This window comes from Prionailurus bengalensis, chromosome A1 (assembly GCF_016509475.1).
Source record: "Prionailurus bengalensis isolate Pbe53 chromosome A1, Fcat_Pben_1.1_paternal_pri, whole genome shotgun sequence".
NCBI lineage: Eukaryota > Metazoa > Chordata > Mammalia > Carnivora > Felidae > Prionailurus > Prionailurus bengalensis.
The window spans coordinates 90,426,126-90,438,239 of NC_057343.1; positions in this window are offsets into that span (position 1 = coordinate 90,426,126).

The following is a 12,114-nucleotide window of genomic DNA, read 5'->3' on the forward strand; positions in this document are numbered from 1 at the left end:
TAGGGCAGCCATTAGAGGTGTTTGATTTAAAGCCTAAGGGGAGATTAATCACCGATACTACCTCGGCTGGAAAATATTTTGTTACTTTGCTACTTATTATGGGATACATGGGGTGATTAGCAGGACTCTAAATGCAGGTCCCTCCAGAGATAGTTGGGGCCATGGGGATTCATCCAGAGGGGCTGAGGTGACAGAGTCTCAAGGGTCTTTATGTATAATTTGATCTGTGGGTCACTTTCTGAATTTATTAGGATTTATTCAGTTTCTAGGATAGAGACCTGACTCATAATTTAGGCAGAAATAGTAATTTACTGCCTCAGGGTAATGCTGGCTGCTTTAACAAACAGATACAAAATATCTTGCTCATGTAACAACCCTTACAGCAGATGACTTTCTTCCATGCAGTGATTCAGGGACGTGGGCCCCTTCCTCTTATGGCTCTGTCATCCCCTAGGACAAGAGTTCTTATGGGGGAGGGGGGGGTAGGGAGGGGAGGTAAAGATGTGGGGCAAGTACTCCCAAGGGATCTGTGCATAGAGCTCAAGGTGGGATGCTATGAACCCAGATTGGAAGATTTTCACATTTGCTGCCATTTTGAATCTAGGTAACAATCCCAGTATTATGAGTAGAACCTGTGACTATCCCCAGTGGAAACCCCAGCCTGACAGTTCATTATTCTGTCATAGTCATTGGGGAGATCTCCCCCACTCCCAATTAATCTTTTTTTTCTTTTTTATTAGGGTGAAATTCACATAACTTAAAATTAACCATTTTAAAGTGTACAATTCAAAGGGTGCCTGGTTGGCTCAGTCGGTTAAGTGTCCGACTTCAGCTCAGGTCATGATCTCATGGTTCATGAGTTCGGGCCCCTCATTGGGCTCTGTGCTGACAGCTCAGAGCCTGGAGCCTGCTTTGGATTCTGTGTCTCCCTCTCTATGCCCCTCCTCTGCTCATGCTCTGTCTCTCTCTGTCTCTCATAAGTAAATAAATGTTAAAAAATTTTTTAAATAAATAAATAAAGTGTACAATTCAATGGTATTTAGTATATTCACAATGTTGAGCAACCCCCTCTCCCTCAATCGAAAACATTTTCATCATTCTAACAGAAAATGTTGGGGATATCTTGAAATATCATTTTCACTCATTCATACTTTGAGAATGTGGTAGCTATGAGACCCACAAGTAGATCTTGCTATTTGATACTCTATTTAAATGCATAAATATGTCATAACACTTAGAATATTTTGATAACTGTATTTCAATATAACTGATTTCCTTTGTAATGCTATGTAGTGTATTTTATGCTTTTTATTTATTTGGGGGGTGGGCAGAGGGAAAGGGAGAGAGAGAATCTTAAGCAGGCTTCACACCCAGCATGGAGTCTAATGTGGGGCTCCATCTGACAACCATGAGATCATGACCTGAGCTGAAATCAAGAGTCAGATGCTTAACTGACTAAGCCACCCAGGCACCTCTATTTTATGCTTTTTAAAAAACATTATTTTGCACAGGGGTCTATAGACTTTTTTTTTTTAATGTTTATTTACTTTTTGGGTGGGGGAGGGGCAGAGAGAGAGGAAAACACAGAATCTAAAGCAGGTTCCAGGCTCCAAGCTGTCAGCACAGAGCTTGATGCAGACCTTGAGCTCATAGACTGAACCCATGAACCATGAGGTCATGGCCTGAGCCAAAGTTGGACACTTAACCAATTGAGCCACCCAGGTGCACCAGGGATCTATAGAGTTTATCAGATTACCAAGAAGGTTCATGATGTAAAAAATGCCAAGAAATGAAATAAGTCAGAGAAAGACAAATAACATATGATTTCACTCATATGTGGAATTTAGGAAACAAAACAGATGAACATATGACGGCAGGTGGGGGGGAGAGGAAAGCAGGAAACAAACCACAAGAGACTCTTAACGATAGAGAACAAACTGAGGGTTGAGTGAAGGATGTGGGTGGGCGATGGACTACATGGGTGATGGGTACGAAGATGGCACTTGTGATGAGCACTGGGTGTTGTATGTAAGTGATGAATCATTGAATTCTATTCCTGAAACCAATATTGCACTGTATGTTTACTAACTAAAATTTAAATTAAAAAAGAAAAAAAAATGCCAAGAACCCCAGCCCTAGGCTTTGGTCTACCTGGTCAACAGGGAAGAGGTGGAGAGAAAGCTTGTGCTTGTGTGTTTCTTCACTAGCTCAGCTTGAAGTTACCCATAGAACTTCCCACACTCCACTGCTGAGAGCTAGTATCATATCACCACCAAATGCAAAAAAGACGGGAAAGATTTCACAAGCTTCGAAAGAACTTACTTCATTCTTGTTGTGCTTCACAGCAACCAGTCTATAAAATGGAAGGAACAGCATGAATTTGGTTAAGCAGACGACCATCTCAGGCACAGTCACCCCTCTATATATGAGATATCCACATGCACACTTCTTCCAACAAAGGGTACCTCCTCTTCCTGTCCCCAAGGAAGGCCCCATCTATCACTGCCTCCTTCCCTTAGCCCTTCTTCTGTCCTGCTTCCTGGAACTTGGAAGCTGCTGTCTTTGACCATGAGAAAGAGGCCCACAGTGTCAGAGTAAGAATAGAAGCTGGAAGAAGCCTAGTTTCTGAGCATTTTGCGGAGGAGCGACACCATCCCAGCTCTAGGCTGAATTCTTCCAGAATCAAGGTATGTATTTGGCAGGAGATAAGATTGATGCCCTGTCATGCAGAAACCAACAGCTTGCTGGCAGAGTGTTGCCCTTCCAAACTAAGTTGATTATTTAAAAAATGGCCTCAATTTCATTAGGTTGTAGAATTTGGTAATGAACAGACCACAGAAGCAAATAAGGAAATGACTCAAGTCTCAAGATTTTAAAACCATGTCCAGGCAAGATCTTTGGTTATGAGTACTTTTATATGGAATGAATAAAATGAGAAGAGACTGGAAACCTAGTAGGTTTTGGAGGGAAATGTATTGCCAAAGGAACCACCAATATGGCCCATAACTCCATAATTATTTAACCCTGAAAGCAGCACCCAATTTCTCAAGCCTGCACCAGCTGGGAGTAGGTGCTCTACTTTCCAAATCTAATGTGATCACAAAAGAAAATATACCTTCCAGTAGGTGGGGACAAAGTTGTAGAGGGCAGCAGACAAAGGACTACCAGTTGGGCTGGCCAATAACTTACTCTACTCTGGAGAAGGGAGACTGCAGTGTTCCTAGAAAACCAGATGGACAAGAACCAGTGACTGCTGTATATCCACCATCATCTTGCTTTCCTTTTTTTAAAGCTTTTTAAAGAGGCCTAAGAGGTATGTTGTACTGGGACCATAGGGTAACTCTTCTTCCAGAATAAAGATTAAATTTTCCAACCTCCTTTCACTTGCCAGCATCCTTACAGCTGAGTAATATGAATAAATATAGAGAAACCCTCTGCTTTACTCTCTTGAGAGAACAAAAACCAAAAAACAAAAAAACAGGGTGGGGGAGGGGCAGACATCTGGCTGAGCAGAGTAGGGGAGGGGACCTGGGTCTAATTTCTTCTGAGTGCTTTCTCCTGTTCTTGGTTTTAGCCTCCTTTACAATTAAAAAACAAAAACAAAAACAAAGCAAAACCAAAAAACCATAATTTTCAGTTGAAGATATAGCTGATGCCAATTTCTGAGACTTGAGGATTTTTGAAGTTTTTCATTGTTTATTTTCCTTCATAGGAGTTCCTTTCCTCCTTAAAATTTTTTTTTCAATTTGAGATAATTATAGATGTACATGAAATTGCAAGGAAATGCACAGAGAGGTCCATGCAACTTTCACCCAACCTCCCCTGATATTAACAGTGCAATATCAAACCCAGAAGGTTGACATCAGGCACAAACCGTTGAGTTTATTCAGATTTCATCAGTTTACATGCACTTACATGTGCATGCATGTGTGTGTAGCTGTGCAATTTTGTCACACGTGTAGCTTCATGGAACCACCACAATCAAGATGCTTAACTGTACCATCACCTCAAGACTCTCTTATGCTGCCCTTTTTCAGCCACATCCTCCCCTCCCCAACCCATCCCTAGCCTGAGGCACCCACTAACCTCATCTCTCTAATTATGTTTTTTCACAAATGTTGTATAGATGGAATTATGCAGTTTGTATCCCTTTGAGATGGCTTAGCATAGCTTCCTTGCCATTCATTTGAGTTGTTGCATGTGTCAATAGTTCCGTCATTTTTATCACTGAGTAATATTCCATGGTATGGACATACCACTCTTTAACCATTCATCAGTTGAAAGACATTAAGATCATATCTAGTTTGGGGCTATTATGCATATGGTTACTAGAACATTCATGTACAAGTTTCTGTGTGAAATTAGTTTTCACTATTCTGTGATAAAGGCTCAAGAGTGTAATTGCTGGTTCATATGATAACTACATTTTTTGTTTTAAAAGGAACTGGTGGGGGGGGGCACCTGGGTGGCTCAGTCAGGTAAACGAATGACTCTTGATTTTGGCTCAGGTCATAATCTCATGATTTGTGAGATGGAACCCTAAGCTCCGAAACTGGAGTCCAACTCAGGGTCCTACTCAGGGCCCGATCTCACCAACCTTGAAATCATGACCCAAGCCAAAATCAAGAGCCAGACACTTAACCAACTGAGCTACCCAGGTGCCCCAAGATAGAATTTTTAAAAATTATATTATACTGTATTATTTTACATTCTCACCAGTAACATATGAGTGATCCAGTTTCTCCCCATCTTCACTAGCATTTGTGTTATCACTATTTTTTATTTTGATCATTCTGATAGGTATGTGTCATTGTGATTTTATTTGGCCTTTTACTAATAGTTAATGATGTTGAACATTTTTCCATTTGCTGTCTGCTTATTTGCCATCTACATGTCTTCTTTGATAAAACGCCTCTGTGTGTCTTTTGCCCACTTTCTAATTGGACTGTTTGTCTTTTTAATGTCAGGTTTTGAGAGTTCATTATATATTCTAAGTACAAGTACCTTGTCATATATGTGATTTGCAAATATTTTCTTCTAGTCTGTAATTTGTGTTTTCATACTCTTTTTAAAAAAATGTTCTATTTATTTTTGAGAGAAAGGGCATGAACGTGAGAGGAGCAGAGAGAGAGGGAGACAGAGGATCCAAAGCGGGCTCTGCACTGACAGCAGCAAGCCTGACGTAGGGCTTAGACTCAGGAACTGTGAGATCATGACCTGACCCGAAGTCAGACACTCAAACTAATGAGCCACCCAGGTGCCCCAGTGTGTTTTCATACTCTCAACAGGGTCTACTGCTGAGCAAAAGCTTTAATATTTGATGAGGTCCAATTAATCAATTATTCCTTTTACGGATCACACTCTTGGTGTCAAATTTAAGAACTCTTTGTCACTATATTTTGCCAAAATACAGAATCCAGAATATCTTCTCTCATTTTTTTTTCTGGAAGATTTATAGCTTTACATCTTACATTTAAGTCCATGATCCATTTTGAGTTAAAATTTGTATAAAATGGATGGCTTCGTTCATTCGTTCAAGGATTTTATTTGTTTGTTTTAGTTATGGATGCCCAACTGCTCCACCACTATTTACTGAAGAGGCTGCCCTCTCTTGTTGAATTGCTTTTGTTCCTTTGTCAAAAATTAATTGAGACTATTTGTGTGGGTCTACTTTTTTTTTATTCTCTATCTGTTGCATACAGTGCTTTGATTACTGTAGCTGATAGGAAAGCCTTAACATCTGGAAGAATGATTACTCTCACTTTATTTTTCTTTTTAAAAATTGTTTTGGCTATGGGGCACCTCGGTGGCTCAGTTGGTTAAGCCTCTTACTTTGGCTCAGGTCATGGTCTTGTGGTTCATGAGTTCGAGCCCCCGCATCAGGCTCTGTGCTGACAGCTCAGAGCCTGGGGCCTGCTTCAGATTCTGTGTCTCCCTCTGTCTCTGCCCCTCTCCTGCTCATACTCTGTCTCTCTCTCTCAAAAATAAATAAACCTTAAAAAAAATTTAAATAAAAAAATAAAAATAAAAATTGTTTTGGCCATTGTAGACCCCTTTTCATATAAATTGTAAATATTTGTTTTAATGTTTATTTGTTATGAGAGAGAGAGAGTGAGTGTGGGGAAGGGGCAGAGAGAAAAGCAGAGAATGACAAGCAGGGGCTCATTGCTGATGTGGGGATCAATATCACCCCCTGAGATTGTGTCCTAAGCTGCTACCAAGAGTCACTTAATCAACTGAACCACCCAAGTGCCCCTAAATAATAAATATTTTTAATAAGCATTTCTATATCTATAAAATAAACCTTGCTGAAATTTTGAGACGAATTTGGGAAAATTGGCATCTTTACTATGTTTCTGAACATGGTATGTCTTTCTAATTATTTAGGTCTTCACTGATTTCTTTCATCATCATTTTGTAAATTTCATCCTACAGATAATATTTTGTGCATGTTTTGTTAAATTTATACCTAAGTATTTCGTTGCCTTGAAGCAATCTTAAATGGTATTTTTAATTTTGATCTATACTTATTTATTGTCAGTATATAGAAGTATGATTGAGTTTTGCATGGCAATTTTGTATTCTACCATCACTGAACTCACAAATTAGTTCCAGGTGATTTTTTTGTATATTCTTTGGAATTTTCTATGTAGACAATCATGTTACTGCAGGTAGAGGCATTTTTATTTCTTCCTTTCCAATCTGTGTGCTTTTTGTTTTGTTTTTTCTTGCTTTGTCACAGTGGTTAGAACTTCTAGTACTATGCTGAATGAGACTGGTAAGAGCAGACATCCTTGCCTTATTCTCCATCCTGGAGGGAAAGTTGGCAATAATAGGCTTTGTAGATGCTCTTAATGGAGTTAAGGAAATCCTTCTTTATTCGGTGTACTAAGACTTTTTATCATGAATGGTTTGGTGGTTGAGTTCAAGAAAATGCTTTTCCAGTGTAAATTGATACAATCTTTCCTTCACGATTTTCAAATATTGAAGCAACCTCACATACCTGAAATAAGTCCCACGTGGGTGTGGCGTATTAGCCTTTTCACGTGTTCTTGGATTTAATTCACTAAAATGTTCTTGAGGCTGATTGCATCTACACTCATGTGGGATATTGGTCTGCAGTTTTCTTTTTTGTGTTATGTTTGTCTGGTTTTTGTATCAGAATAATACCAGCTCAAAAAATGAGTTCATGAGTGTCCCTCCTCTCCTATTTTCTGAAATAGACTGTGTAAAATTGGTGTTAATTGTTTAAATGTTCAGTAAAATACTCCAGTGAAACTATCTTGGCCTGGAGATACTATTTTTCCATTCTTTTATTTTGTACCTATCTATGTCATTATGTTTGAGGTGAATTTCTTATACCCAATATATAGTTGGGTTATCATTTTTTAAGCCACCCTTCCAAATCTTTTAATTGGTGTGTTTCAACTATTTACATTGAAAGCAATTATTGATACATTAGGGCTAAGTCTGCCATTTTATTTTTCTGTCCGTTCTCTGTCTTTCTCCTTCTTCCTCTGTTTTTCCCCCTTGCTTTGTGTTTCAATGCCCTGAACATTTTTTTAGAATTTCACTTTGATTTATTGATAAAGCTTTTAAGTGTATCACTGCATAATTTTTTTAGTCATTTGCTCCAGGTGTTATCATATATGTCCACATATGTAAGCTAATCATAGCCTGATGGTATCAACATTTTACCATTTTGTGTAAAGTATAGAACAATTACCTCCACTTAGGTTCATTTATCTTTCCAATTTATAAAATATAATTTCCTTTTCTTTTTTTTTAATTTTATGTATTTTGGGGGCACCTGGGTGGCTCAGTCGGTTAAGCATCCGACTCGTGGTTTCGGCTCAGGTCACGATCTCATGGTTCATGGGACAGAGAGAGACAGGCAGAGCAAGTGGGGAAGAGAGAGAGAGAGAGAGAGAGAGAGAGAGAGAGAGAGAGACAATCCCAAGCAGGCTCCATGCTGTCAACACAGAGCCCAACGTGGGGCTCAAACTCATGAACCATGAGATTATGACCTGAGCTGAAACCAAGAGTCAGACACTTAACCAACTGTGTCACTCAAGCGTCCCTAAAATATAATTTTCTTAAGTATTTTCTCTACATACATTGAGCACTACAGCAGATTGTACTATAACTGTTGCTTCAGTCATAAACTATGGTTAAGGAAACTGATGAGGTGAAGGATAATCTATTCTGTTTACCAATTCCATTGTTTTTCACTCTTTTCTGAGGGCTCTGGTTTCCTCTGTCATTTTTTTTTTTCATTTCTGGCGAGTGTCCTTTAGCCATTCTTTTTTCTTTTTTCATATTTTATTTATTTATTATTTTTGAGAGAGAGAGCATGTGCACGAACACGTGTGCAGGGAAAGGGTGGGTGGAGGGAGCAGGGAGAGAGGATCTGAAGCATGCTCTGTGCTGACAGCAGAGAGCCCTATGCAGGTCTCAAACTCAGGAACCATGAGATCATGACCTGAGCCAAAGTCAGATGCTTAACCGACTGAGCCACCCAGGCACCCCTAAAGATTTCATTTTTTTTAAGTAATCTCTACACCCAACGTGGGGCTTGAACTCACAACCCTTAGATCAAGAATCACACGCTCTGAATACTGAGCCAGCCAGGCACCATAGCCATTCTTTAAGGGTAGGTCTGCTAGCAAATTCTCTTAGTTGTTACCTCATCAGAGAATGTCTTTATACACCCTAAATTTCTGAGGGACAATTTTTACTAGATTTAGCCTTCAGAGTTGATATTTTCTTTCAGCACTTGAAAAATGAGCCACTTCCTTCTGGCCCCCCATAATTTCAGATGAGAAATCCACTGTCGATTGAATCACTGTTCCTTTGTGGGGTAGTGCATTGTTTCTCTTCAGCTGTTTTTAAGATTTTTCTTCTATGTTTTTGGTTTTCAAAAGTTTAATTATGATGTGTCTTGGTGTGGAGTTCTTTGGGTTTTCATATTTGGGGTTCTCTTCAGTTCTTGAATCTGTAGGTTTATGTCTTTCTTCAAATTTGGGAAAATTTCAGCCATTATTTCTACGAACACCTTTTCAGTTCCACACTCTTCTTATCTTCTGGGAGCTTTACGACATGAATCCTTTATCATACTCACAGGTCCTTGAGGCTATACTCATTATTTCTTCAGTTTATTTTTTTCTTTGTTGCTCAGATTGAGTAAGCTCTGTTAGTGTTCAAGTTCACTGCTTTTATCTTCTTTCATTTCCACTCTTCTACTAAGTATATCCAGTGAGTTTTCATTTGGGGTATAGTATTTTTTAGTTCCATAATTTTCATTTGATTCTTCTTCTTCTTCTTCTTCTTCTTCTTCTTCTTCTTCTTCTTCTTTTTCTTCTTCTTCTTCTTTTTTATTTGATAACCTCTTTTTCTTTGCTGAGACTTTCAAGTTTTTATTTGTTTCAGGAGGACTTGTAGTTGATTGTGGAATCGTTTTTTATGCTGGCTACTTTAAAATCTTTATCAGGTATTCCCAGAAACTGATTTATTTCAGTGTTGGCCTTGGTCTATTGTCTTCTCTCAATTGGATTGTGATTTTCCTTCCTCTGGGAATGACAAATGATTTTCTATAGTGCCTTTCATATTTTGGTTAGTGTGTGAGAGGACTCTTAATCCCCCTTGAATCTTCGATGTCGCAGGAAGTCACAAAGTTTAGTATGTAAGTTGTGTCTACTTACGTCTTTAGTTCTGGTGACAGCTTTAGTTTTCTGAACCCTTCCCATGTTCTCGTTGGCTTTGTTCTTCTGGTGCTTCTGGGCCCCTGCTCAGTGCCAGCTACCCTTTTGGGGTCAGGAGGCACTTCCTGGGTTTGACTGCTGTTCCTGGGTGACTTGTTTGCAGGGGATGGGGGTGAACCGAAGCCACTGGACCTGGGTCTCCTAATGCCACTGGGTAGAGGGCAGGGAGACATAGCTGCTTTGCTGTCCCATTTCAGGGGACTCGCAAATCCCTGGTTGTGGAGTGGGGTCCAAAACACCCCAAGGCTTTACCACTGCCATTGCTGCTGCAGGTATAGAGCACCGTCCCAGTGCCCTGGTTGTAGAGTGAGACTGGGGTGGCTGGGGACTTTGTAGCTCTGCTCCTGCCCATGGATCCACTGGCCGGGGTTGTGGTGCCAGGGCTAGATTCTGAGGTTTTGGTTTTTGTTTTTGATGTTTATTTATCTTTGGGACACAGAGAGACAAAGCATGAGTGGGGGAGGGGTAGAGACAGAGGGAGACACAGAATCCAAAGCAGGCTCTAGGCTCTGAGCTGTCCGCACAGCTGTCTTTCTTACAATGTTTTATCTTCTACATACATATGGTCTTATCTTTTTCGTCATTCCTAAATTTACCTATTTCTGTTTCTAGCTCTTTTTTAAGTTTGTTTATTTATTTTGAGAAACAGAGAGTGCATGCAAGGATAGAGAGAGGGAGGAGCAGAGAGAGAGAGAGAGAGAGGGAGAGAGAGAGAGAGAGAGAATTCCAAGCAGGCTCCACACTGTCAGTACAGAGCCCAATGTGGGGCTCAAACCCACAAACAGCAAGATCATGACCTGAGCCAAAACCAAGGGTCCTATGCTTACTCGACTGAGCCACCCAGGGGTCCCTTGTTTCTAGCTTTTTCCCCCTCTTGAAGGCATACTTGTCAGAGTTTTGTCTATTTTATTGGTATTTAGAAAATATTTATCAGGGCTACTTTTGTTTCTTATTTCATTAATTTCTTTAAATTCACTAATTTCCTCCTCCTACTCTGTTGGTATTTATTATTCATTTTCTTTCTAGAAATGACTGCTTATTTCATGTTTTTCTTTTCTTTTTTTTTATTTGATAAAGTTTCCTAACACTCTGCTTTTTTTTCTGTAAATTTTCCTTTGGCTACATGCAATGGCTTTTAATATATGATATTATCATTGATATCACTTTATAAATTAATATTTTATTCTATGTTTCTTCCTTAAAAATAGTTACTTATGAAATTTAAAAAATTCTAGATGGCTCTGGAATTCTGGTAGGTGTGAGAGGATGGGATGAAGCAGGAAGAAGCTCTCCTTTTGTAGTTAATTTCTCAGTTAGGGGCACCTGGGTGGTTCAGTAGGTTGAGCACCCAACATCAGCTCAGGTCATGATCTCATGGCTCATGGGTTCGAGCCCCGCATCGGGCTCTGTGCTGACAGCTCAGATCCTGGAGCCTGCTTCGGATTCTGTGCTTGCTTCGGATTCTCTCTCTGCCACTTTCTGGCTCACACTCTGTCTCTTTCTCTCAAAAATAAATAAATGTTAAAAAAATTTAATTTCTCAATTATTTCTTCACGGTAAGAAAATGCTCTGTATAATTTCTACATTTTAAAATTTACTGAGGTGTTCTTTATGGCTGAATAAAACAAGTTTGGTAAATGTTCCACAAGTATTTGAAGGCCCTGAACATTTCTGTGAGAGATTCTATGCTTATATATGGAAGATAAAAAGAATTTTCTGCTGTTTTTTAATGTTTTATTTATTTTTGAGAGAGAGAGAGAGAGAGACAGAGACAGAGCACAAGTGGGGGAGGGGCAGAGAGAGATGGAGACACAGAATCCAAAGCAGGCTGCAGCCTGTCAGCACAGAGCCTGACCCAGGGCTCGAACTCACGACCTGTGAGATCATGACCTGAACCGAAGTCGGATGCTTAACCGACTGAGCCACCCAGACACCACTCTGAAATACAATTTTACTTTTAATTTTTACTTTAAAAAAATGTTTATTTTTGAGAGAGAGAAAGTGGACGCTTGAGCAGGGGAGGGAGCAGAAAGAGGGAGGGAGACAGGATCCAAAGTAGGCTCTGAGCTGTCAGCACAGAGCTCAGTTTGGGTCTCGAACTCACGAACTGTGAGATCAGGACCTGAACCGAAGTAGGACACTTAACTGACTGATCCACCCAGTGCCCCCTAGAAAAAGAATTTTCATTGCAACTCTTAAGAAAATAACTAATATTTACTGACTGCTTATTTTGTGCCATGCACTATTTCAGGGTTTTTCAACTTTGGCACTACTAACACTTTGAGCTGGGTGATTTCTTTGTGTGGCAAGCTATCCTGTGCAGTGTAGGATATGTTTAGCAGATCCCTGTGCT